Source organism: Oncorhynchus mykiss, chromosome 1 (assembly GCF_057628025.1).
Source record: "Oncorhynchus mykiss isolate SJ-2025 chromosome 1, ASM5762802v1, whole genome shotgun sequence".
NCBI classification, from domain to species: Eukaryota; Metazoa; Chordata; class Actinopteri; order Salmoniformes; family Salmonidae; genus Oncorhynchus; species Oncorhynchus mykiss.
This window is the reverse complement of record NC_143022.1, coordinates 39297808-39321030: the sequence shown is the minus strand read 5'-3', so window position 1 is coordinate 39321030 and position 23223 is coordinate 39297808. Positions and strand designations below refer to the sequence as shown.

The window sequence follows — 23223 nt, the reverse complement described above, 5'->3', positions numbered from 1 at the left end:
ATTACTTCCTTTCATCATCACCTCTTTGCTTGGAGACTCATCGCAGAGCCATCAAGGGGACCCCAAACCCTCACGCCTCAGTGCATACCCTTCCAGGGGGAGCTTAACCTCTCTTCAAGCATCTCAGACCTGATTACAGACAACCAAATGTGTGGGTATTATCTGAGTGTTTGTGAGCTCCGAGGTGCTCACCTCTTATCTCAATAGACCTGTGGGTATCAAGTGTGATTGTGGTAAATAGAAACCGCTCACCATCCGACTGCTCTCAAGACACATAGAGTACAAAGAGACAGGCATTCACTTCCATCAACAGTGTATTATGGTGAATCCTCAGTGTCCCAAGCACATGTCAATTACAATTATGTGTAATTACAGTAGAAGTAGAGTGGGAGTTGGTGGGAGGCAGGGATACCAATAGCATTATGGTGAAGCTTGTGAAGATGATGATTCTGTACAAATCAGACATGGCTTCAAATAATATTTGTTTCTTTCAAATATTAAGAAGAAATTAGTCAGTGATCTTTCCCTTTGTTTAAAAAATAAAATCACTCAACAATGAAAAAAATAATCTCTTCACTCTTGACTTCATCATCCAACTCTCTTATGCGCCCAGTTCCCCTACCCAACTGTAAAACAGAATGAATGAGTTGAAGATTTCTAGAAAGACCACATTTACTGTGACAGACTAGAGGGTGTGCTTCCACAACCATCCCACCAATCAAAGGGCTTTCAAGCAGCTAGGAGGTTGGTTTCTGGCAAACAGGTCTGTCAGGCTGACAGGGAATGCATCCCACATTCTGATGAGTAATAATATAGTCATGTTCCTATAGCTAGACTGTACAATATGTGCAGAAACTCAGATTTATAATCACTGCCAGACATCTCGGGCTGACAAGGGGAACTACTATACCACTAATGCAATAACTCAAGTATTTACAGGTGTTTCCTGTAGTTGACACAATCTTTTTCCACCAGCACTCAGCAAGAAAACATAACGTAAAAGCAGCAAGTCATTGAATATTCCCTGCACACATTAATAATATTGTTGTATAATTGTCCACAAACACAAAAGGCAGTGGCACAATTGGACTTAAAACCCCAGGCAAACTTGTGTGCGATTAAATGAGTGCACAAGTGCGATTAAATGAGTGACAAATACACATACTCAGTCAGGGGTAACTGCTGACACTCTTTTCCTGTAATGCACCAAGTTATGCTCACACACATTAAAACCCACAGTCACACTTTACTTGGATAGTTTGGATTGTCCATCTTTAGATGCTCTACAGATGGTAATACGATCAACAAACTATCTGTGGATAAGCAACTGCTTGCAAAGGTTAGGTTTAGAATAAGAGTTAGGGTAAGGGTAAAGGTTAGGGATATGGTTAGGATAAGGGTTAAGGTTAGGGTCAGGGTTAGGGTTAGGCTTAGGAGATAGTCAGTTGAAATGTTACTGATAATCTGTAGAGCATCTACAGATGGACTATCCAAATAAAGTTATATTAATCCCACTAATGGAAAAAAGAAAATATTCAATGCATTCTAAATTCAGTTTAGAATTTACGTAGAAATATAAAATGTGAAAGTCACTCACCAGTGCAAGATGTCCAGTTAGCATGCAGAGTCATGGAATTGTACCGGTCTCAAGTGCTTTCAGAATGCATGAGGAAGGATGCACAATTTTATATGCAGAGAAAAAGCAAGTAAAAAATCTATATTTATATTTCTCTAGCGCCAATATATTTTGAGCACAATGTCAACTCACTTTAGTTGATTTGGTTAATTTTCAGTGCGACGAGGGCAGCAGCAAAGTAAAATGAAAATAAAACTCAAAATCCAATGAGTTTACTCCTTTTAACTCTTGGAAGTCAGCTGTGTGCAAGGAAGCGGAAGAATCAAAACAGCTCGAGGCCTAGACTTGAACTCAACTCTTTTTCCTCTCAGTAACACAATATCAATACATCCACTAGATTGTTTACCCTGGCTGAGGCTCACAGCGATGGGCAACGCAGGACCCCTGGGGAGTGAGGAGGACAGGAGGCGTCCCAAGGAGATAGAGATGGAGATCCTGGGGGTGCAGAGAGGTGCAGAGAATGCTCCTTGAGTCCTCTACTGGTACTTCCTTCTTTCTGTCTAACCTGGAGAGCTCCAGCAGCTGATTCTCATTCAAGCCAGGCTCTCTCTTGGCATGAATCCCCCTTCAAACACAAGCGGAGGAGTAGAAAAGCAGAGGAGGGGAGTAGATGGATAGAGCAGGAGGAGAAAAGGAGGGGTGTTAAGAGACTGACTGAAAGGTACAAAAAAAAAAAAAAAAACAGTGTATTCCGAAAGTCATATTGCTTGTGGCATGTGAAAGACGTAGTGGTTCCTCCTGGTGTGCGTCCTGTGTACCTCCCCCTTCCGGCGTCTCCCTGTGTAGTGGTTGTGGCGCGGCTGGAGCGGGGGAAGTGAGTGACAGAGCGTTGGTGAAGGCTGCTGTGTCCTTCCTGCTATAGCAGCAGTCTCTGCTCAAATAAATGCCTAGGCTGTCACAGCACTCTGCTGATTCACATTAGATTCAGCTTCCCTCTCTCTCTCTCTCTCTCTCTCTCTCTCTCTCACACACACACAAACACTCCCTCCCTCTCTATATCTCTTCCTCCCTCCTTCCCTCCCAAACTCCCTCTCTCTCTCTCTCTTGTTCAATGACATGTGAGGAGCCCGGAATACAAATCAGCCCTTTATTCTGATTTTATAAAAAGATGCCATTGTGCAACCCCAGTTTGCCAACTTCGGGAGCCAGAGGGGGCTACATGTCATCCCCCAGACCCCTGACTGATAATCTGTCTCACCTACAGCTGGCCTGGGCTGCTAGAGGGGGGTCACGGTCAAAGCAAAGCTGGAATGCTGGACAGAAATTGAGTGTGAGGAAGTGTCACTGTGTTACATGATAGGAGAGGGAGTAAGTAGTACGGTATCTATTTATGAGGTTATCAATTCACATTTCCAATCAAACGATCATTTAAAAAAATGATGAACATCCTGCAGGTTACCGCTTAGAAAAAAAGGTGCTATCTAGAACCTAAATGGGTTCTTCAGCTGTCCCCATGGGATAACCCTTCGAAGAACACTTTTGGGATCCATCCCTTTCCACAGAAACTTTGACCAGTTTCATCAGTGTCACGCCCTGGCCATAGAGAGGCTTTTATTTTACACAGAGTGTGACTAGGGTGGGCATTCTATGTTAATTTTCTATGTTTTGTATTTCTTGTTTGGCCAGGTGTGGTTCTCAATCAGAGGCAGTCTATTGTTGTCGCTGAATGAGAACCATACTTAGGTAGCCTTTTCCCACTGGGTTTTTGTGGGTAGTTAATTTCTGTTTAGTGTTTTTCACCTTGCAGGACTGTTTCGGGTTTTCCCTTTGTTGTTTTTGTTAAATCAGTGTTCAGTTCAATAAAGAAATATGAACACTTACCACGCTGTGCTTTGGTCCGACTACTCTTCCTCATCCGACGACGAAAGCCGTTACAGTCAGTTAAAGGTATACTGTGAGATTTTGGAATTTAAACCCTTGTTCTACTTCCCCAGAGACAGATGACCATGCACGCAGAGACATAAAAATGGTATCCACAAGTTCATCTGACTCTGGGTAAGTAGAACAGGGGCTTAAATGCCAGAATCTCACAGCATCCCTTTAAGTGGCCCATAATATCGCTCCAACCTTCCTATCTTATTATTTCATTTTGAACATACTGATTATGTTGTGTTCTCACCTTAGCAGTTCCAGTACAGTGGATAAACCACACTGCCATACTCTGTTAGTAATCTTCACCTCAATCAGTTACAATCGTTATTCTAAACTTTGATCCATTTTGCTTCAGGTAGAATATGAGAGCTGCCGACAATATGTTTCTCACATCCATTGAACGTATTTAGCACAGATCATACATAGTCTGCCGAAACTCAAGCATATCAATCTATCCTATGGGGATTTCAGGTTAGCCTGGAAAGTATACATAAATGCACATTAATTCACAGTGGATATCCACAGTGCAGGTATGTTTGGAGGCACTGCTAGAAGGTAAGCACATCCCACAGTCTGCTGGACGGATAATGAGAGAGAAAGAAGAAAAGTGTATCCAAAAAGACTTGGCCAACAGGGAATACACGGCCAAAGCTGAGTGAATGAGCAGGCATCATCCACTCCAGTGAGGAGCCGGGGTGAAGCTTTCCCACAGCATTATTGACAGTGATGCAGAGGCAAATCTAGAATGAAGGGAGATAACAGCCTCGGTTGCCTGGGAGCTTTAGGACTGATGGAATATTTCAAGCACCAAATCTACAGCCTGAATCCTCACTAGCTGTCCTCTCCACACATGATGTGTGATTCCAGTGTGGATTTAATAGGGGGAAAACATACAGTAAACATGCAGAAACAAAGTTTCACAGCTGCACTGTAGGCTTTGTAATGCTACTTTCACTCTGTTCTGACTGACTTTAACATACAGGGTGCCAACTAGTTACAACTGACAACATGGCCAAATGTGTCAAAAGAACAGTATTTCTTACATGACTGAGCATAGCAGACAATTTTTTCAGCACTTAATGTTCAGATGGAGCTATATCCATCACACCCACCCCCCATTTCCCTCACCCTTCCCCTCTCTCACCCACCACTACCTCCTTACCACCTTTACTCAGTGATGGAAAAAGTACCCAATTTCATACTTCAGTAAAAGTAAAGATACCTAATATAAAATGAATAAAAGTGAAGTAAAAGTGAAGGTCATGCAGTGAAATACTACTTTAGTAAAAGTCTAAAAGTATTTGGTTTTATATATACTTAACCCTCCTGCTGTGTTCTGGTCAAATTTGTATTTATTATGGGTACAGCAAAATTAAGGCAGTTTAAACCATTTTAAAACTTTTCAATACATTCACAGATTTCACAACACACTCTATGCCCTCAGGCCTCTACTCCACCACTACCACATATCTACAGTACTATATCCATATGTGTGTATAGTGCATATGTTATTGTGGGGGAATTGGACCGATTTACAAGTTACTCCACCACTACCACATATCTACAGTACTAAATCCATATGTGTATATAGTGCATATGTTATCGAGGGGTAATTGGACCGATTTACAAGTTTTCTCTCTGAAAAATGTTGTTAATTTAATCTGATTGGCATAAGGTTCCATGACTTTGTCCACACAGGGCATCTGAACACACAAAATACATTTAGATGATTTTCATGACATTTTGTTTTACTTAACTTGTGTAAAATACACCTGTGGTGTTCCTGGTCAAAAATGACCGGTCATTAGAAATTAATGGGTGAGACTACAATCAGTGTATAATATTGAGTTCAGGCACATGCCCATTCATCAGATGGACACATTTCCTCTCCCATTTCCTCTCCCTCTCCCATTGTTTCAATAATATATAGAACTTTTCTCGCAGCTTTGGTATATAAAGCTCTTTTACTCTGTGATAAATAGCACAATATGTATGAGTATTTGTATTAGTCAAAATAATCCATACATTGTTTTTTTAAATTGAAAATCGAGTTGTATGAGCTCAGGTCTATGAGGCCTACAGGCCGTAAATAGCAAATAGAAGTTCAAAACTTGTAAAGTTCACAAGAACTTATGTTGATAAAAAGATTGAACACAATGTTAGGTGAGAATATATGTATTATTATGGATTGATAACCAGCTATAATGGGGGCGGTCATTTTGTACACAGAAGTAATACACATGAAACGAACACAACAGGAGGGTTAAGTATCAAAAGTAAATGTAATAAATAATTTCAAATTCCTTATATAACTCAAACCAGACGGCATCATTTTCTTGTATTTTTTATATACAGATAGCCAGGGGCACACTCCAAAACTAAGACATAATTTACAAATGAAGCATCTGTTTAGTGAGTCCACCAGATCAGAGGCTGTAGGGATGACCAGGGATGTTTTCTTGATAAGTGTGTGAATTAGACAATTGTATTGTCCTGCTATGCATTTTTAAAAATTATTACTTTTGGGTGTCAGGGAAAATGTATGGAGTAAAAAGTACATACTTTTCTTTAGTAATATAGTAAAAGTTGTCAAAAATATAAAAAGTACAAATACCCCAAAAAACTACTTAAGTAGTACTTTCAAGTATTTTTACTTAAGTACACCACACTGCCTTTACTTAGAGTACTTTCACATACAAATCAACTTATTTCACTGGCATTAGCTCTAGCTGTAGCAACAGTTTCTTAGCAACGGTCATGGCTGGTCTCTGTGGAGTAATCACATCAGGAGAGGTGTGGTTCTGTATAAGGTATTGTGTCATGCTCTGACATGCTGTAAACACATTCATGTGACAGTCACCACACCTGTCAGTCACACTATAGCCAATGCAAAGATTAAACTATTTTGGGATAATACTTCATGCACACGCACACAAACATTCTATCTCTCTCTCTTTCTCTTTGTCTCTCTCTTTCCTTCTTGCTCTCTCTCTCTTTCCCCTATAACAAACTACAATAGCGCAAGAGAACAAGGCTGACGTTTTACGCAATCCTAACCAATTGTGTTTTTTGGTTTCTTTGCGTTGTTTGTAACTTATTTATTTATTTATTTTGTACATAATCTTGCTGCTACCGTCTCATATGACCGAAAATAACTTCTGGACATGAGAACTGCAATTATTCACCACGGACTGGCAGAATCCTTTTTTTCCTTTAACGAGCCCGACGAGCCCGACGTGAATGATATACTGCTTCCCGGGAACAGTCCCAAAACCCCGTCATTTGAGTGAAGAGAAGGCAGAGAAAAAGGGGCCAGAGGGCAGGCTGCCTTTTGAGAATTCGTAGGCGATCATATAAACCCCCACTTCCTTCCATTCTGCTAGCAAAGTGCAATCTTTGGAAAATAAAATCCATGACCTGTGCGGAAGATAAAAATACCAACTAGACATTCAAAACTGTGATATCTTATGCGTCATGGAGTCGTTGTTGAACGACGACATTACCAACTGGTTGGTTACACGCTGTATCGGCAGGATAGAACAGCAGCGTCTGGTAGGACAAGGGGCGGCGGACTATGTATTTTTGTAAATAACAGCTGGTGCACGATAACTAAGGAAGTCTCGAGGTTTTGCTTGCCTGCGGTAGTGTATCTCATGATAAGCTAAAGACCACAATATCTACCTAGAGAGTTCTCATCTGTATACATACCACCACAGACTGCTGCTGGCACTAAGACCGCACTGGATGAGCTATATTCCGCCATAAGCAGGAAAACGCTCACCCAGAGGCGGCGCTCCCATTAGCCGGGGACTTTAATGCAGGGAAACTTAAATCTGTCTTACCAAATTTCTACCAGCATCTTAAATGTGCATCCAGAAAGAAAAAAACTCTTTACCACCTTTACTCCACACACAAAGATGCATATAAAGCTCTCCCTCGCCCTCCAGTTGGTAAATCTGACCATAATTCTATCCTCCTGATTCCTGCTTACGAGCAAAAAATGTAAGCAGGAAGCACCAGTGACTCGATCAATAAAATAGTAGTCAGATGAAGCAGATGCTAAGTTACAGAACTGTTTCACTAGCACAGACCGGAATATGTTCCGGGATTCCTTAATTGCATTGAGGAATACACCACATCAGTCATTGGCTTCATCAATAAGTGCATCGATGACGTTGTCCCCACAGTGACCGTACGTACACGCCAAAAACAAAAGCCATGGATTACAGGCAACATCTGCAATGAGCTAAAGGCTAGAGCTGCCGCTTTCAAGGAGCGGGAATCTAACCAGGAAGCTTATAAAAAATATCTCTATGCACTCAGACGAACCATCAAACAGGTAAAGCATCAATACAGGACTAAGATCAAATCGTACTACCGGATCCGGTGGTCGTCGGATGTGGCAGGGCTTGCAAACCATTACAGACTACAAAAGGGAAGCACAGCCGAGAGCTGCCCAGTGACACGAGACTACCAGACGAGCTAAACTACTTATATACTCGCTTAAAGGCAAATAACATTGAGACATGCATGAGAGCACCAGCTGTTCCAGAAGACTGTGTGATCACGCTCTCCGCAGCCGATGTGAGTAAGACCTTGAAACCACCATAGTCCCTGTGCCCAAGAACACAAAGGTAACCTGCCTAAATGACTACCTACCTGTAGCACTCACGTCTGTAGCCTTGAAGTGCTTTGAAAGGCTGGTCATGGCTCACATCAACACCATTATCCCAGAAACCCTAGACCCACTGCAGTTTGCGTACCGCCCTAACAAATCCACCGATGACTCAATCTCTATTGTACTCCACACTGCCCTTTACCATATAGTCAAAAGGGACACCTATGTGAGAATGTAATTAATTGACTACAGCTCAGCGTTGACTACACCTGAGCTGTAGTGCCCTCAAAGCACATCAATAAGATAAGGACCCTGGGACTAAACACCTCCCCTGCAACTGGATCCTGGACTTCCTAACGGGCCACCCCAATGTGGTAAGGGTAAGTAAGAACACATCCCCCACGCTGATCCTCAACACGGGGGCCTCTCGGGAGTGTGTGCTCAGTCCACTCCTGCTGCTCTTTAATCACTTGTTTCTTGTATTTAGTATTATTCTTTTTTTTAACTGCATTTTTGGATAGGGGCTCTTAAGTAAGCATTTCACTGTAAATGTAATTTGATTTGACATGAAATCTATTAGATCTAGCAGTTGAGTAATTGTGTCTGTGTCCATGTAAGTGTCCAGGCCCAGTATGTAAAACTCACAACAAGAGCACATCCATTTAAGACTTGCTTCTTGACCTAATGCTCTGCAGAGAGGACGGGTCTCAGACGTAATTCACAGCACAAGCTAAGGCACTTTAATCACACATAGCTCTTTACAACCAACCCAATCTCCTCCAAAAACCATATGGGACCACCTGGCTCAATTCAGACTCATGTAACCTCACTTTTGAGAAAATGGCACTTGACCATTTTGGTACCTACTGGAGAGCTCTTCTTTGTCTACACTGATTCAGCATCGTTCACACGCACGTAAGCTTTAGCCCCACCCATCTCTTTAAGTATTCACATGTGAGGCTATTTACTAAACAACCAAAGATTTCAAGACTAAAGGCTGGCTTATACTACGGGTGTGTGACGATTGTCATTGGTGGAAGAAGGTGAGGTCCAAGGTGCAGCGTGGTGCGTGTTCGGCATTTAATTAAATACAACTGAGCACTAGATAACAAAGTAACAAAAGGCACAACCAAACAGCTCTGTCAGGTGCAACACACACTAAACAGAAAATAACTACCCACAAAACCCATACGGGAAAAAGCTACCTTAGTATGGTTCTCAATCAGAGACAACGATAGACAGCTGCCTCTGATTGAGAACCACACCCGGCCAAACAAAAAAGAAATACAAAACATTGAAACTGAAAATAGAATGCCCACCCTAGTCACACCCTGGCCTGACCAAAATAGAGAATGAATGCCTCTCTATGGCCATGGCGTGACAGGGTATGTTCGTAAATGTAATCATCTGGAGTGCCAGAGTGTGCTCTGGGCATTCGTAAACTCAGTATTGTCAGATAGTCCTTTCGTAAATTCAGAACGTTTCGCTTTCAGAGCGCACACTGGACACTCTGGCCGACGATTAGGGATGATCCGAGCGTTCTGACCTAACAACAGCAGGTAAACACCCAAGCTAACTGGCTAACATTGGCTAGCTTGCTAGCTACTTCCAGACACAAAGGAGAGAACAGCTCTCTGTGACCATTTTACTCACCCTAGCAGAGGTGTTGCTGTTTTATGTTATCCAGAGCGTTGGTGACTGCAACTGTGCTGCTGGCAACAATTGAACTACGCTTTTTTTGCTAATGTTTACTGACACCAGGTATTATCAAAGAGTGTTGAGTGTTCGTAAATTAGGCAGTTTTTCTGCGCTCTGGCACACTCAGACGAGAGTGCTCTGAAATCAGAGTAGATAGCCAGAGCGAATTTACCAGCTATGTCTATTGAGAGTTGTCACAGTGACATCATAAACAATTAATTGAAATAATTACTTGCATAGTGGAGTCTTTTGTTTAGACCTATGTAGCTAGCTAGGTAAACAATGAACCATAATCCCAAATCATAATGTTACTACTCTACATGAATCTGCAGGTAGCTTACCAAACAGGTTCAATGTTAGCTAACATTAGGCTATAACTAGCAATGCAAATTGCTCTGTGATACGAATAATACTACTACACAGATTATACATTTAACAGCTAGCCAGCTAGCTAGCTAACAGTAGACTTTACCTTGAAATGAAAATTACTTTCTGACTAAATTAGAAACGTGTACTATCTAAGAATATAGCTAGCTAGACTCTCTTACTTGTATACATGGATGGGTGCTTCTCCTTCTCTGTCACAGATGCTATGGTTGCCTTTAGTTTTGAAGACGTAATCCGGAGACAGGTGTTTAATGCAACAGCCTTCTGTGTGTTCTCTTATCGACTCCGTCGGCATATTTGCAATCAAACATCAGAATTGTCTCCATCTCCTTAGCTATCATACTCTATTTCCACTGATTTCAAAACTCGATCCTCCAGAAAATGGAGTGCATCACTTATGCAGTTATACTGCGTGATATCTTTCATGAAAGCAGTGTTATTAGGTAGTACTTACACAGACTGACAAGTTCATATTACAGACAGAAGCGTGTTACTTGGAAGACCAATCCAAACACATCTCTCGGCATGTCCAGCCCATGCATTATCTCAGCCAATCATGGCTAGAGGGAAGGTTGCTGTTGTAATTTAACAATTTTATTAATATTTACAGATGGCATACACGTTTGTTATTAAAGCACATTTAACTTCACATGTTCCAGAAGGCATTTCATCCAAAAAATACATTTAGATTTTTTTTTTAAAGTTTACATTCAAATGGCACTCCTGTGAAGTACTGACGACTGACATATGCCTAGTTTCCTGAAAATATTAAAATGTTATTTTTATTTCTCCCCCCAAGCTAATTATTTATTAATAGGACACATACCTTTTTCCTTGAGCGGTTTATTCATCATCTCTCTCTCTTCTAAATGAAATAAATCATACGTTCAAAGAGGTGGAGGGAATTTCTATGTGGATCACAAACTGATGAAGGAGAGGAGGAGTGGAGTGGAGGAGAGGAGGAAAGGAGGAATATAGGGGGGGAAGATAATCCAGGTCAGGGGAGAGAGAGCACATTGCTTCTACACTCCTATAAACACTCCTATAAGCTGATCCAGGCTCATCCTGCCAGAGCTGGAGGTGAAGGAAGATCCAGCTTCACGCTGATATGAAACCAGATGTTAGACGATCATTAGCACTAACAGCCTTTGACCAGTTACTGAAACTGAAAGTTTGTACTGGAAATCTGGACAGATTAGACACATTGCCTTTTTTAATGTAAGCGAATGGTCTCTACGTGGAAGTTTAGGCTTAAAATAAGATTTGACTAGGGAGTGTAAATTCATTCAGATGTGCCTGAATGGTAGTTGTGACCCCTCAGACACAATGTGATGATATAAAACAAACAATCCTTCATGAGATCACCCAGGCGCAACCAGACCTCCAGAAGACCCTGGACATGCAGCTGTCAGCCTCCTCCTCATGCTCAACATTTCATAAGAAAAAGTAATCCTGTCATATTTTTTCAAAAAAGGCATCAACCACTTGATGCTAATGTCAATACATCTCAGTTAATGGGAAAAGATAGGTGTCAACCAATTGATACTTATGTCACTATATTGCATTCAATGGGAAAAGAAGTCTCCTACGATTGATCCTTGTGCATCAACAACTTGACGCTTATGTCAATACATCTCAGTTAGTAATGGGAAAAGATAGATGTCAACCAATTAATGCTTATGTCACTATATTGCATTAGATGGGAAACAATGAGTCTTCTAAGATTGATCCTTATGTAAATACATCGCAGCCAATGGTAAAAGATGAGTGTCAACCAATTGATGAATACATATTGCATTCAATGGGAAAAGATAAGTGCCACAGAGTTGACACTGACGTCAATACATTGCATTCATTTGGGAAAAGATGAGTGTCACAGGGTTGATGCTTTTGTCAAAACATTTCCAATCAATGTAACAAGATGATCATCAACCAATTGGCACTTACATTTGAAGTCGGAAGTTTACATACACTTAGGTTAGAATCATTAAAACTAGTTATTCAACAAATACACACATTTCTTGTTAAGCAAACTATAGTTTTGTTAAGTCAGTTAGGACATCTCCTTTGTGCATGACACAAGTATTTTTTACAACAATTGTTTACAGACAGATTATTTCAATTATAATTCACTGTATCACAATTCCAGTAGGTCAGAAGTGTATATACACTAAGTTGACTGTGCCTTTAAACAGCTTGGAAAATTCCAGAAAATTTCATGGCTTTAGAAGCTTCTGATAGGCAAATTGACATCATTTTAGTCAATTGGAGGTGTACCTGTGGATGCATTTCAAGGCCTATCTTCAAACTCGGTGCCTATTTAATCGACATCATGGGAAAATCAAAAGAAATCAGCCAAGACCTCAGAAAGAAAATTGTAGACCTCCACAAGTCTGGTTCACTCAATTTCCAAACGCCTGAAGGTACCATGTTCATCTGTACAAACAATAGTACGCAAGTATAAAGACCATGGGACCACGCATCTGGCACACCGCTCTCCTAGAGATGAACGTACTTTGGTGCAAAAAGTGAAAATCAATCCCAGAACAACAGCAAAGGACCTTGTGAAGATGCTGGAGGAAACAGGTACAAAGGTATCTAAATCTACAGTAAAACGAGTTCTATATCGACATAACTTGAAAGGCCACTCAGCAAGGAAGAAGCCAATGCTCCAAAACTGCCATAAATTAGCCAGACTACCATTTGCAACTGCACATGGGGACAAATATTGTATTTTTTGGAGAAATGTCCTCTGGTCTGATGAAACAAAAATAGAACTGTTTGGCCATAATGGGTGCACCTCAGCCACGCTCAAGGTCCTAAACGATATCATAACCGCCATCGATAAAAGACAGTACTGTACAGCCGTCTTCTGGCCAAGGCTTTGGACTCTGTCAATCATCGTATTCTTATCGGCAGACTCAGCAGCCTTGGTTTCTCTAATGACTACCTCGACTGGTTCATTAACCTGTTAGATCTCTAGGGGCGCTATTTCATTTTTGGATAAAAAACGTTCCCGTTTTAAGCGCGATATTTTGTCACGAAAAGATGCTCGACAATGCATATTCTATTATGACAGTTTCGGAAAGAAAACACTCTGAAGTTTCAGAATCTGCAAAGATTTTGTCAGTAAGTGCCCCAGAACTCATTCTACAGGCGAAACCAAGATGATGCATCAACCAGGAAATTAGCAGAATTTCTGAAGCTCTGTTTTCCATTGTCTCCTTATATGGCTGTGATTGCGCAAGGAATGAGCCTACACTTTCTGTCGTTCGCCCAAGGTCTTAGCAGCATTGTGACGTATTTGTAGGCATATCATTGGAAGATTGACCATAAGAGACTACATTTTCCAAGTGTCCGCCTGGTGTCCTGCGTGGAATTCGGTGCGCAATTGCCAGCTGCTTGTACTTTTCCATTTGATATAGGGGAGAAACCATGTGTCCAAGAACGATATATCAATGAAGAGATATGTGAAAAACACCTTGATGATTGATTCTAAACAACGTTTGCCATGTTTTCAGTCGATATTATGGAGTTAATTTGGAAAAAAGTTCGCGTTTTGAGGACTGAATTTTCGGGTTTTTTTGGTAGCCAAATGTGATGTATAAAACGGAGCTATTTCTAATACACAAAGAATCTTTTTGGAAAAACTGAGCATCTGCCATCTAACTGAGAGTATCCTCATTGAAAACATCAGAAGTTCTTCAAAGGTAAATGATTTTATTTGAAGGCTTTTATGTTTTTGTTGAAATGTTGCGTGCTGGATGCTAACGCTAATGCTAACGCTAAATGCTAACGCTAAATGCTAACGCTACCTAGCTACTTTTACACAAATGATTGTTTTCCTATGGTTGAGAAGCATATTTTGAAAATCTGAGATGACAGTGTTGTTTACAAAAGGCTAAGCTTGAGAAATGGCATATTTATTTCATTTCATTTGCGATTTTCATGAATAGTTAACGTTGTGTTATGCTAATGAGCTTGCTGATAGATTTACACAATCCTGGATACAGGGGTTTTTTCATAGCTAAACGTGACGCAGAAAACGGAGCGATTTGTCCTAAACAAATAATCTTTCAGGAAAAACTGAACATTTGCTATCTGAGAGTCTCCTCATTGAAAACATCTGAAGTTCTTCAAAGGTAAATGATTTTATTTGAATGCTTTTCTGTTTTTTTGTGTAAATGTTGCCAGCTGAATGCTAATGCTAAATGCTACGTTAGCCATCAATACTGTTACACAAATGCTTGTTTTGCAATGGTTGAGAAGCATATTTTGAAAATCTGAGATGACAGTGTTGTTAACAAAAGGCTAAGCTTGAGAGCTAGCATATTTATTTCATTTCATTTGCGATTTTCATGAATAGTTAACGTTGCGTTATGGTAATGAGCTTGAGTCTGTATTCACGATCCCGGATCCGGGATGGGGAGATCAGAAAGGTTAACTACTTCTCAGATAGAGTTCAGTGTGTCAAATCGGATGGCCTGTTGTTCGAACCTCTGGAAGGCTCTATGGGGGTGCCACAGGGTTCAAATCTCAGGCCGACTCTCTTCTCTGTATATCCCAATGATGTCGCTCTTGCTGCGGGTGATTCTTTGATCCACCTCTACGCAGACGACACCATTCTGTATACATCTGGTCCTTCTTTGGACACTGTGTTAACTTCTTTGGGACTGGGGGGCAGTATTGAGTAGCTTTGATAAAATGGTGCCCAGAGTAAATTGCCTGCTACTCAGCCCCAAAAGCTAGAATATGCATATAATTAGTAGATTTGGATAGAAAACACTCTGACGTTTCTAAAACTGTTTGAATTATGTCTGTGAGTATGACAGAACTCATAGGGCAGGCAAAAACCTGAGAAAAAATCCAACCAGGAAGTGGGAAATCTGAGGTTTGTAGTTTTTCTAGTCATTGCCTATCGAATATACAGTGTCTCTGTGGTCATATTGCACTTCCTAAGGCTTCCACTAGATGTCAACAGTCTTTAGAACCTTGTTTGAGGCTTCTACTGTGAAGGAGGAGAGAATGAGAGCCAGAGGTCTGGCAGAGTGCCATGAGCTGATCACGCGCGCCCCTGTGAGAGGTAGCTGCGTTCCGTAGCATTTCTAAAGACATAGGAATTCTCTGGTTGGAACATTATTGAAGATTTATGTTAAAAACAACCTAAAGATTGATGCTATACATCGTTTGACATGTTTCTACAAACTGTAATAGAACTTTTTTGACATTTCGTCTGAACAAGTGATCGCGCATTATGCATTTGGATTACTGGGCTATACGCACAAACAAAAAGGAAGTATTTGGACATAAATTATGGACTTTATCAAACAAAACAAACATTTATTGTGGAACTGGGTTTCCTGGGAGTGCATTCCGATCAAAATCATCAAAGGTAAGTAAATATTTATAACGCTATTTCTGAGTTTTCTGACTGGATGTTTTTCTGTAACTAGCGCTGACCTAACATAATCGCAAGGTGTGCTTTCGAAGTAAAGCCATTTTGAAATCTGATACAGTGGTTGCACTAAGGAGAAGTTTATCTATATTTCCATGCATAAAACTTGTATCCTTTATCAATGTTTATTATGAGTATTTCTGTAATTTGATGAAGCCCTCTGGACTTTCACCGGATGTTTGTTTGAGACAAAGCATTTCTGATCATAACACACCAATTTCAAATGAGATTTTTGGACATAAAGATTAACTTGACCTGTATGCTCTCGTTGACTGGTCCCTGACCTCAATCCCATAGAAACTTTATGGGCAGAACTGAAGAAGCGTGTGCAAGCATGCGCAGTCAGAAAAAGAGGACAAGGCACTGAAGCAGATGTTACGGGATGTGCAACCCTACCTACCCTCTCCCTCCGACACTCACAGAGACAGTTGTTGATGCAGCTAGCGAGAGAGATGAGGTCATCAAGTCCATCAGGCTCATCCCTCGACACCAACTCATCCTTGAGGGTCTCAGTGAGCGTGTTCCGGAATGCTCCCTGAAGGGCCTCCTCATTCCAGCTGCTCTCAGCGGCAAGGGTGTGAAACTCATATGCCATCTCAGCAACACTATGGGTGCATTGACGGAGGAACAGGAGTCGTTTAGCGGCATTCTTACCGCACACCGGGTGGTCAAAGACTTTGTTCATCTCCTCCGTGAATCTGAAGCAGGACAAGCAGATGGGGGACTGCCTCTCCAATACCACCATGGCCCAGGAAAGCGCTGCTCCACAGAGGTAGCAAATAAGAAAGGAAATCTTGGCCCGTTCGCTGGCATAAGAGTAGGGCTGATGCTCAAATACTAGCATTGTACCAAAAAGGCTCTGCAAGCTCCGAGGTTGCCATCGTAACGCTCGGGAGTCGAAACAAACGGCTCCCGGAGTGGAGGAGAAGGACGTAGAACTGGTTGTGAGCACTGGGCGAATGGTAGGCCCTGTAGGTTAGACAGGCTCTGTGAAAACTTCTTGATATGCTCCAGAAGGGTCTTCAGGACTTGGTAATGTTGCTCGAGCAGGCCGCCTTGGCCGACGAGGGAATGGTGGAGAGTAGCAGAGTCTGCTGAGTTCATCTCTTTGACCAATTCATACTGTTACGCGGAGTGGAACAGGGGAAACCAAGAGAAGACTCAGACGAGGAGACTGGGATGAAGCAACCAAGGTACTTATTGAATCACAGGGGGGAGATGGAGTGAATTCAAACGAAAGTATTATAAATATTTAACTTTCATAAAATCACAAGTATAATATATGAAAATAAAGCTTAACTTCTTGTTAATCCAGCAGCTGTGGCAGATTTCAAAAAGGCCTTACGTCAGAAGCAAACCATGCGATTATCTGAGGACAGCGCCCCGCATACAAAACCGTTGAAAACACATTTCAACCAGGCAGGTGCGACACAAAAGTCAGAATTAGCGATATAATAAAAGCTTTACCTTTGATCTTCTTCTGTTGGCACTTCAAAAGGTCCCAGTTACATCACAAATGGTCCTTTTGTTCGATAGTGTCCATCGTAATATCAATAAAAACTCAGTTTAGCTGGCGCGCTTCAGTCAATAATCCACCCAGTTTCCTTCCATCAAAATGCATAAAAATGAATCCCAAACATTACTAATAAACTTTTCCAAACAAGTCTAACAACATTTATAATCAAACCTTAGGTACCCTAATACACATATAAACAATCAAATTTAAGACGGAGAATCGTTACTGTCTTAACCGGAGAAAAATACCAAAGAACGCGCTCTCTTCCCACGTGCTTGGAAACACTACAGCCAAAATGGGAGCCACCTAGAAAGACTACAATTTCTGGGTCATTTTTCCAAAAACCAGCATGAAATTCTTTCTAAAGACTGTTGACATCTAGTGGAAGCCCTAGGAACTGCAATCTGGGAGTACTTAAATAGCCATTGAAAATAGTGGTAAGCTGAATGTTTTTTGGTGGTGATGGTTTGTCCTCAGGGTTTCACCTGCCATGTCAGTTATGTTATGCTCACAGACATTATTGTAACAGTTTTAGAAACTTTAGCGTGTTTCCTATCCAAATCTTCCAATTATATGCATATCCTAGCTTCTGTGCCTGAGTAACAGGCAGTTTACTTTGGGAACACTTTTCATATGGACGTCAAAATACTGCCCCCTATCCCAAACAGGTTAAATAATATTTCTAACACAAAGAATGTGGGAAATGGTCGGGAGGGACTTAAAGAATAATCATGTCAGATCATGTATTGTTTTGTGATATCATTAAAGATGTTATAACGAAAACATTGTATCTTTAACTTCTTGGTAACAGGGGGGCAGTATTGAGTAGCTTGGATGAAAAAGGTGCCCAGAGTAAACTGCCTGCTACTCTGTCCCAGATACTAATATATGCATAGTATTATTAGTAATGGATAGAAAACACTCTGAAGTTTCTAAAACTGTTTGAATGATGTCTGTGAGTATAACAGAACTCATATGGCAGGCGGAAACCTGAGAAAAATCCAACAAGGAATTGGGAAATCTGAGGTTTGTTGTTTTTCAAAGCTTGGCCTACCGAATACACAGTGTCTATGGAGTCAAGTTGCACTTCCTACGGCTTCCACTAGATGTCAACCGTCTTTAGAAACTTGAATGAGGATTCTACTATAAAGGAGGGGCTCATGAGACCATGTTTGAGTCAGTGGTCTGGCATAGTGCCTTGGTCTCATGATGGGCGCTCCGGACAGAGTTACCTCTCATTCCAGTGCTTTTCTTCTTCAGACATAGGAATTCTCCGGTTGGAACATTATTGATGTTTTATGTAAAAAAACATCCTAAAGATTGATTACATACATCGTTTCACATGTTTCTAAAGGACTGTAACGGAACTTTTCGAGTTTTTGTCTGGACGAAGTGCCTGCGCCTCATGATGATGGATTACTGGGCTGAACACGCTAACAACAAGTAGCTATTTGGACATAAATTGTGTCGACCTGAAGATCACTGACTTCATGATTTTTCCCGGTTATCTTGAAAGCACCAAGAGCCCAAGCACCTCCCCTGCATTTCCCCAGGTCAAGTATGCAGACATTTGAACATCTCCAGTCTGAACAGGACCTGCACAAACTTTTTCTCCCTGGTGCATTTTCCAGTTGGCACTCGCATTGCCTTCATTGTTGTTTCCTTTTTGATAATAACTTTGGACATGTGTGCGTTCCTATCAAAGTAAATGCCTTATTACGCTATCTTAATAGTTTCTGTATATTGCGTTGTTTATACTGTATTACACCATATGTATGGAAAGTATTCTGTGTGCATTCCTTCATAACCGCAGAAAGGCAAGGTACTGATTTCATAAACTTTATGGTGTTATACTCAATTGTGCTTATGTAGCTAGCTACATTATTCTATTAGCTTTGTAAAACTATACTGATGGCGTCAGGTAAGTATTAACTTGTGTTGTATCACTTGAAGTTGGCCTGGCCTTATCACGACCATGGCCTGTGTTTTCATTTGGCCTGTTTAGCATAGGTCTTGCTGATTTTGTAAATGCAACTTATATTTTTACCGCAGTGTTATTATGTTACTTCATTGCAATATTATTTTATTGCTATAGTAAATTGTATTCTAATTACTAATAATTCCTCTTCATTCTTAAACTTTTAGAAACAACACACACAGTATTGATCATAACTTGCAAACATCAAAACTGGAACGTGACATCTTTCTTGACTAATATTTTTTATTTATTTAAACTTTATTGTACCAGGAAGGGCTCATTGAGATTTAAAACCTCTTTTTCAAGAGCGTCCTGGCCAAGATAGGCAGCACCAAGTCATTACAAAAATTTAAGACAAACAACATGAAAAACTACAAGTAATTTAGTAACAACCATAGAATTCACAAGAGTATAACAAAATCAAAAACAGCAAATTAAAAACATTGACAGGTCAGGGAATCAGTCTCAAGATCATTCATCAGTGATTTAAAAATACTAATCGGGACAAGTTCTTCCAGTTGAAAAATATTTTGTAAGGCGTTTCAAGATGATGGCGCAGAGTACATAAAAGCCATTTTACCTAATTCAGTTGGGACATTAGCAGGATAAAATCCAGCGAACGAAGAGAGTACCCGCCACATTTCTGAACAATAAAAATGCCCAAATAAAAAGGTAGTAAACCCAAAATGGCTTTGTAAATAAAAGTATACCAGTGACTGAGCCTACGAGTGACTAGGGAAGGCCAGCCAACCCTGGTATACAAAGTGCAGTGGTGTGTAAGATTAAGGACAGCTTTTGTATGCTAGCAATATACTGTTTGGAGAGGGAGTAGGGAGAATGAGGGAGTGGAGATGATTGACTGGGGAGGTGGGTGAGATACTGTAAACACAATTGCATAATGGAATATTATTTGATCTGTGCGTGAACTGTATGTCCGTGTTCAGTAATCATCTCATTTGTTAGCTGGCGGTGAACTATGTGGCCAATGAGGACAGCAGTGTTGATCAGATGGAAAAATATCTTCATATACCACTTGGTGGTTTTCTGAGTGTGTGCAGCAAAGCTGTTTACCATGTCCAACTTGTCATGACACTGCCACCATTTTGCAATTATAGTCAAGCACACAGTCTGGTTTTATCTTTCTCTCTCCCGTCAGGTGATACACCTTCCCTGTGACTCTCTCTTCTCATGTAGCTCCAAGGCATAGCAATTGGTCTCCTCCACTACACAACATGACCAAAGGTTTGTGGAATTTTGGAAATAGAACTGATTTATGAGAGTTATTTGACATGAGAAAGTGTAATAGAAATGGCAGAATATTCTCTTTTAGAAATCAAAAATGTTTTACCTGCATATGACTCTGAAGGAGAATTTGACAAAGAAAGTTACAAGATGCACCCATCTCTTTATGTACAATTTGACAATTGATAGGCCTAATACTGTCATTCATCAGATAATTGTCAATTTAATCTTGTCAATAGACTAATTCTTATTATGTGTGAAATTAGTTTCAGAATAGTTTAGGTGTAGTTTCAATGGGCTGACTGGCATCATTTGTTTCCCGCTCATCAAGTTGGACAGAGTCAAGGATATGTTTTGCGTTATTCTAGAGACCTACTGCAACACATAGCATGTTTTCGTTTTCTTTACAATACATTTGATTAGTAATAGAGTTACCCACAAGGCGCACTGTCAAATTATTAACATGAGCGCCAACTCTGATAAATAGGCATAACACAAGTCCATGATTACACTGTTGTTCTAAATAAAATTGACCTCTTCACCCTCATCTTTCAGTTAGGCCTAATTTTTTGTTGTTGTGAAATAACAATTATCGCCCATTCCATCCATTTGTAATTCATTCAGTGGGCTGTGGACAGTGGACAGTCAAGGATATGTTTTTATTAATCGAAAGGCCTACTGCAACATGTAGCATGTTTTTGTTTCCCTTACAATGCATTTGATTAGTAATAGCGATATAGTAAATAAAACTTATTTTTGCAAAGTAAAACATAAAAGAGAATGGTTTCAACCCCCAAGGCGCACATCAAATGATTTCCTGCTTATAAAGAGGCATAACACAAACTCAAACTCTTCAACCCTCCTTATCATTCAGTTAGGCGTAATTTAAAATGATATTGTGAAGTAACGTGCACAACTATCGTCCATTCATCCATTTGTTATTCATTCAGTTAGGAGAGAGAGAGGCACATTAGCGCCTGACTGGGTACCTACATCCTACAGCATATTGTCTTGGCGGGTTAAGTTAGGAATAGGTGTGAAAAAAAACTGGTAAAAAGGCTCTAAATAGTTTTCTGATTGTGATTTAAACAGTCTGACTACGGAGCAGTGTAAAATACAAACATTTAAGAAAAGTCAGAGATTGAGCGTGACAGTTTTTATTATTTACATTTTTTTACAAAATCAAACGTTGTTGGCCATTGGCCTATGGTGGTTTTAGTGTTAATACTAACCCTGACCGTAACAGTAACCCGAACCCACACAGAATTTAATGTGATTTTGAGTGACATCGGCAGAACGGTTGAGGCTAAAAACAAAATTCAGGTATTGCATCATTCAACAGACGCTTCCGAAGAATGCAAGCCTGCACCTGACCATGTGAGAGAAGAGCCCTGTGTTGAGGTTCAGCTTAATGTGGCAGCAGGAAATGGCTTAATTCATCCTCAACATGGTGCTTCATTCTTCTCTCTCTTACATAAAAACACTGTCTTCCATCTTCATTAGAATGGTCAATTCATAATGTAAAGACTTAGAACTCAGGGCACAGTCTCAAAGGGCTAAAAATGCTTAATCTTCTCAAATGTTACATATTTGTGACTGGGGACAATCATGAAAGCCTGGCTGATGTGCAACCCACGTGTCTACACAGCTGTGTGTCACTTCTCGGATAACTCCAACTTGTAAAAGGGAGAGGTTAGCTAAAATATTTAGCTACTTGGAGTGACTTTATGATTCTCATATGCACGCTATTTGCATGTGCAAAGCACCCCATGTGTCCTTGTCAATGTGTTACTCCGCACTTTAGAGGTAAAGTTAGGCTAGTTTAGGGATTAAGCAACTTGAAGCATTTTGTGCCTTTGTGCAAGGGGAGGATGTATGTACAAACAAATAATTTACCAACTAGCTAGCTATAGTAGTTATAGTCTTCAAGAAGCAAGGAAAACAGCCTCCAAATCTGACAGTTGTGTCCCAACTAAATGCTGTGGTGGAAAGAGGAACAAATCTTCAAGGCAACAGGCTTGAGTCTCAGAGAGGTGTTTGTGGAGGAGCACAAGAACACTATATGGGAGAATGCATGCGACTTGGTCTTCAGATGTCCGGAGAGCCGGTTGGGGAAGACAGGGATGCTCCAGTGTTGAGGATCATTGGGGTGGAGATGTTGTTTCCTAACCTCACCACCTGGGAGCGGCCTGTCAGGAAGTCCAGGACCCAGATGCACAGGGCAGGGTCGAGAACCAGGGTCTCGAGCTTAATGACGAGTTTGGAGGGTACTATGGTGTTAAAAGCTGAGCTGTAGTCGATGAACAGTATTCTCACAGGTATTCCTCTTGTCCAGATGGGTTAGGGCAGTGTGCAGTGTGATTGCGATTGCATCATCTGTGGACCTATTGGGTTGGTAAGCAAATTGGAGTGGGTCTAGGGTATCAGGTAGGGTGGAGGTGATATGGTCATTGACTAGTCTCTCAAAGCACTTCATGATGACTGAAGTGAGTGCTACGGGGCGATAGTCATTTAGCCCAGTTACCTTAGCTTTCTTGGGAACAGGAACAATGGAGACCCTCTTGAAGCATGAGGGAACAGCAGACTGGGATAAGGATTGATTGAATATGTCTGTAAACACACCAGCCAGCTGGTCTGCACATGCTCTGAGGATGCGGTTAGGGATGCCGTCTGGACTGGCAGCCTTGCGACGGTTAATACGTTTAAATGTTTTACTCACATTGGCTGCGAGGAAGGAGAGCCTGCAGGTTTTGGTAGTGGAGAGTGTCGGTGGCAACGTATTGTCCTCAAAGCGAGCAAAGAAGTTGTTTAGTTTGTCTGG

The 23223-nt window shown here is 40.9% G+C and overlaps 1 long non-coding RNA gene across 1 annotated transcript in view; it reads right to left on the bottom strand.

Annotated features, from left to right (window-relative positions):
- LOC110522363 (uncharacterized) overlaps nt 1-2592 on the bottom strand; it is a 50558-nt gene extending 47966 nt beyond the window's left edge. Inside the window, exons 1-2 of the long non-coding RNA XR_002473300.3 lie at nt 1769-2592; nt 1598-1653 (exon numbers count right to left, since the gene is read on the bottom strand). This is a non-coding gene — a long non-coding RNA (uncharacterized LOC110522363). The remainder of the gene's footprint in view (nt 1-1597; nt 1654-1768) is intronic.
- Between the last annotated feature and the right edge of the window lie 20631 nt (nt 2593-23223).